The sequence below is a fragment of the Curcuma longa genome, chromosome 10, assembly GCF_044706935.1.
Source record: "Curcuma longa cultivar G26 ecotype Majalengka, Jawa Barat chromosome 10, ITB_CL_G26_1.1, whole genome shotgun sequence".
Classification (NCBI taxonomy): domain Eukaryota; kingdom Viridiplantae; phylum Streptophyta; class Magnoliopsida; order Zingiberales; family Zingiberaceae; genus Curcuma; species Curcuma longa.
In genome coordinates, this window is record NC_133870.1 from 630,506 (window position 1) to 636,285 (window position 5,780).

Here is a 5,780-nt window from a genome sequence, read left to right on the forward strand (position 1 = left end):
ACTCAAGGAAAAGTATGCATGAGAGGGGCGTTTGAAGATACGAGTGATGAATTAGTTGTAGCATGGCTAGGTACAATCAAGCTAAAGGTTTCTTTTGGTTCTGCACCTTAAGTGATCAGTTCTAGGATTAAGGATCCTAAGGTCAACGGATAGAAAGTAGAAGCAAGAAAAGATCATGTGCATGATTTGTAGAAATAGAAAGAGAAAAAAAATCATTGTTAACATGAATAACATGTCAGTGCAACCTTTTCAATGCTATTAAAAGGTTGAGGTCAATAAATCAAATGATAGAAAAAAATATACTTAATAATTAGAATCAAAGTAAGCAAAATGCCTAGAACGATGCAAATATATAGAGTATCTCCAATTTAATATGCAATTAGAATCGAAACAAAATAAATAAATGAAGTATTTACTAAATGGTTTTGAAACAAAAGGAAAAAAGTTAACCCAGGAGATGTAAAAGATTAAACTTTCACATTACCTCTTCAATTCATCTTTAGACTCCCTTGAAAATCCTTCCTAGTGCATCTGATCAAAGAAGAAGCTTTGTTAGAGGATTAAGCAAAGGAACTCTAGAATTCAAAGCATAAAAGACAAAGGAATAATAGGTAAATTTAACAATAATGATTGAGGGGGACGACCACTTACCACGCCCTAGAAAGAAGGCAGTCCAAGCTCACTCTGGGGATGCTCTTTTCTTTTAATTAATGATCGCAACATCCAATTTTTATCCATATCTACTTGGCCATGACTCCGACACAAGTGCTTCAGACTATATTATTAATGATGGTTCTAGATTCACAAGAACAAATTGATTGAAACATCTAAAACATTAAATAATATTTGACAATGCTAAAAATTTTGATTGTGGTAGTTAGAAAACTGCATTAATGAGTAATACATTTGTCGATTGAACAATGGAATGTATTTTAATTTCTCTAGTTAAGTCATTGACCACGATTAAATGCATTATATAACACATTTCATTACAATCTCGGAATTCAACTACACCTTTGTACGGTGTGAAGTTAAACCACAAAAGATGTTACAAGAAAATAAATAATCTTTGCTTCCTTATCTGACCTTAACTACCACTACACTATTGGGACAAAATAATTACATCTCCTCCAAGAAAGATTGTAGTTGTATATAGTTATCTCCGGACATTATATTTCTTTTTGTCTTTGATGTTGTATATATGAAAACAAAACCGAGGTATGATTTAATAAAAAAAGTAATGATATGCTTGATTCATAGAATAGAAAATACAAAGACTAGCATAGCTATTCCTACGAAAAAGAATAGGCAAGGAATACATATAGAATTAACAATTCCTTTGTTTGGTTAGAATATAAAAGATAAGAAAATAGATTTTTAAAATAAAAATATTATCGTAAATAATTCTAACATGTCTTACACATACAATTCAATTCAATCGGGTGAGATTAATCGACCACCACAAAACCATAAGCACCACCAACCCAGATCAACAAAACTACAATCACAACAAATTCCTAAAATTGAGAATAGCATAAATCTCATAATTATGTTGAGCAGAGTTCTTAATTATTTTGTTTACCAATCACATACCTCCTTTCTAACTGATTCAATTTATTTAATAATATAATATATATTATTTATCTTTGATCATATTCTTGCAATCTTAACCCAGATCTCTCATCTATTGATTGTAAGGCTATATCCATTATTATTTATAATGTTTGTCATTGATGTGAACCCATGAAAGAAAAATCTCAAGAATCCACAATAAATTGAAGAAAGAAAGAAGGAAAGTCTAAATCGATAAGAAGGATGAATAGAACCTCGATTCAATACTTAGGAAAATCAAACCTTGGTATAGAGGAAAAGGAAAGATGCCCCAACCTTGGGATGGAGGTTGATAAGTCCTTGAACACCATAAGAGGATGTCTTGATATGTCACGTCCTGAGAGACGACCGTCTGAAAAATTTCGACAGTATCTTCATTGTAACAATTCAACTTTCCCTGATACATAAGGCCAACACGGCCGACCAACAATACAATACATAACTATATGAAATGTGGTCCACTCACCCACTCATCAATCCAAACACATGCATAACCACATAACAACACTTGTAACTCGAAAAGCATCACAACGATAAACTCTACAAGTCTACGAAAACATAAATAACGCAGTGGAATCATAACAATGATAACATCCACAAACATAAATTCAAACTATAGATACACACATAAATCCGAAACCAACAATCCAATACAGTCTAAAAACTATACGAAGTAAAAACAACAAAACACTCCTGTTGTGACATGATGGGGCAGACTGACAGAACTCCAAGCTTTAAACAACATCCTTATTTGCTACATGGGGAGAAAGAAAGGTCTAACCCCTTTCTCGTTTAGTGCTGACTAGATCTGGACATAAGCGAGATAGTCTATTGAATTTCTTCACTGCTTCATTAACTGACAAGTCCCCTTGTCAAAATTTCGTGAACTCATCGTAGTGCTTATTCGTGACTCGCATATGGAAGAACTCCTCAAAGAACTCCGTTTCAAAGTCAGTCCATGTCATTTGATTAACCTCTCTTTTTGCCTTTACTTGTTCCTACCACATTCTGGCATCTCCAAGTCAAGCAGAATGATGCATATTTTACTTTCTCATTTTTAGGCCAATCTAGCAGTTCTATGATACTTTCTAATGTCTTGAACCATGCCTGAGCATCCTATGGTTCTATTGGTCCATTTTCTAGCCATTTCTTTTTATTCATAAGAAAATAAGTAAGACCAATATAAGACTACTACTATTACTTACTTTCTATCATCATCACTTACATATGTAAGCATGTTCAACTCAAAAACAATCTTTACTAATCATAAAAGAATGTTATTACCTCTCTATTGATCCGTCTTCTAGCCATTTCTTTTTATTCATAAGATGACAAGTAAGACCAATATAAGACTACTACTTTTTTAAAGTATCATCAGGTATAAGCATGCTTCCGTTAACTATAAATTATGAAAACTAGAATGCATAGGTTGCTATCAGGTATAAGCATGCTTCCGTTAACTATAACATAAAAGTAAGAAAGCATTAGTAATGTGAGAGGTACTCTTACTTGGAAGCTGCAGGTACGATGCTGGATGTGTGTGTGGAGGAAGGATAGAACTTGCTCTGATACCACTCTGTAACGACCGCCCTTCTTACCCTTAAGGCGATCCGTTACGTTACTTATACTTGCTAAAATCTACTATTAATTTAAAATTTCTTTCTATGTGATGATTGAGTAAACACATGTTCTCAAACAATTAACATAAAGTTTAAACATAATGGCATCACAATGGTTTCGTAACTTCTAACCTTACCTTTCACTACTAATTAGCATGTAATTTACCAACTATCAAATAATGCATAGAACTACTATAGTTGTTAACATTCGAAAGTGCGGAAAATAAATAATTCATAAAGACTAGTCTTTAACATTCTTAATGATGCAAGTTCCCAAGGCTCTTTATTCTAAGTTCCACCACAGCACACACTTCGCATCGTCTCTGCCGCCTCCGCTACTCAAATTTTTCTTTGCCCTTATCTGCAGTACAAGGAAAATAAAACTATAAGCATAAAGCTTAGTAAGTACCATCCTACTCACAAAACGATGCATATTTTAAAATCATGCTTTTGAAAAATATGAAAGGAAATATCTTCATGCTTGTCATTTATTGCTACTGAAACATATAAGCTAGATAAATATCATAGCATACGCATCATAACAAGCACATGGACTAAAATCATAACTGAACTAAACATGAATCTTAAAGACTAATTTCACTTCAAGTTAGTAATGAACTTTTGAAAACTTATACATATAGTAAGTGAAAATAGTAATCATCCTGCTGTGGGCCCGGCATTGTGCTAACTGTGCGCGCATCCCTAAATAGATCCGAGGTAGCTAATCCCGAACCCATTAGGGTACTACTAGGCGATCTGAGCCTAGGGGCGATCTAGGAGCCCACCCATGGACGATCTGAGTCCAAGCACATGCCATATAAAAAGTAAAATACTTTCTTTAATAATTCTTTTCTCTTTAACCTTGCATATACTAGGCGATCTAGGGCCTAGGGGCGATCTAGGAGCCCACCCATGGACGAACTCGAGTCCATAATTACTGAGGCAAGGTAAATTATTTTCATAAACATTCTGTAAGAGAAACTAATCTCCACATACATACATAAATTTTTGAATAACTAAAACTATGGATTTATGCATACGAACGGAGCTACTTATACTGCAGGTGAGAGGTACTTACCTCCTGCGCTAATTTCCTTACAATTCTTCCGTTAGAGAAGAAGATCTTCTCGGCGATCTTCCTATGTCTACGCGTTCTTCTCGCGGAGAGGAGCGTCCTTGTAGAAGAAGTTCTCCGGAAACCTTCCTTGTGATCCTAGGGGACGGACTCCTCGTTCTTCGGGTTTGGGGCGCCGAGAGGGAGGAGAAAAGAGGGCGACGGCGTTCTGGGCGAGAGGTGAGGGAAGGGTTTTCGAAGATAATCAAAACCCTCTCTTAAGCCTCCTATTTATATTAAGTGATTCCTAGACCTAACTCGCCGATAAATAAAATTCGGTTCCTTCTTTTTTGGAACAGATCTGTTGAACTTTTGGTTATTGGAAATATTTTAAAAGTTATAAATTTCTATAGGTCGCGGGTTCAAATCCCGCCTCGGACACTTTTTCTTCCTATTTATTTTTGCTACTTCCGCTAATCCAAAAATTCCAGAAAAATATTCTAAAATTCCAGAAAAATCATAGAATATTTCTAAACTTATTTTTGAGAATTTTCGGGAAATCTCGCCTCGGACATTTTTCCTTCCTATTTATTTTAAGTGATTTCTAAACCTAACTCGCCTATAAATAAAATTCGGTTCCTTTTTTTTTGGAACAGACTTGTTTGGGCTCCCTTGGTCATTGGAAATATTTTAAGAGTTGCAAATTCTTATAGGTCGCGGGTTCAAATCCCGCCTAGGACATTTTACGCTCCTATTTATTTTTGCTACTTCCGCTAATCTAAAAATTCTAGAAAAATATTCTAAAATTCTAGAAAAATCATAGAATATTTCTAAAATTATTTTTGAGATTTTTCGGGCGTTACAACAAATAAAGCTAATAACAAAATGTAATTACGGATATCTATCATGAGCAATAGATATCATACTGTAATGGATAAGATCCCAAGAAAATTAATATTAGCACAAGTTTTATATAATTTATTTCTATTTCTCTAAGAATTTATAATTATGCTCAAAGAATTACAGAGAATTGAAGACAATCAATCTCAATCATAAACTAAAGCATTTCTATTTCTTCCCAAACATTTATCACAATATCTTATTAAAAAACAATTAATGTATATATAAGCAAAGATACTTAGCTTAGTCAACAAATGGATGGAAAAATTAGAAGCAAGAAAAGATCATGTGCATGATTTGTAGAAATAGAAAGAGAAAAAAAATCATTGTTAACATGAATAACATGTCAGTGCAACCTTTTCAATGCTATTAAAAGGTTGAGGTCAATAAATCAAATGATAGAAAAAAATATACTTAATAATTAGAATCAAAGTAAGCAAAATGCCTAGAACGATGCAAATATATAGAGTATCTCCAATTTAATATGCAATTAGAATCAAAACAAAATAAATAAATGAAGTAAATAAGGATTCATCATGTATTAAATCCATTATAAAAGTATTTACTAAATGGTTTTGAAACAAAAGGAAAAAAGT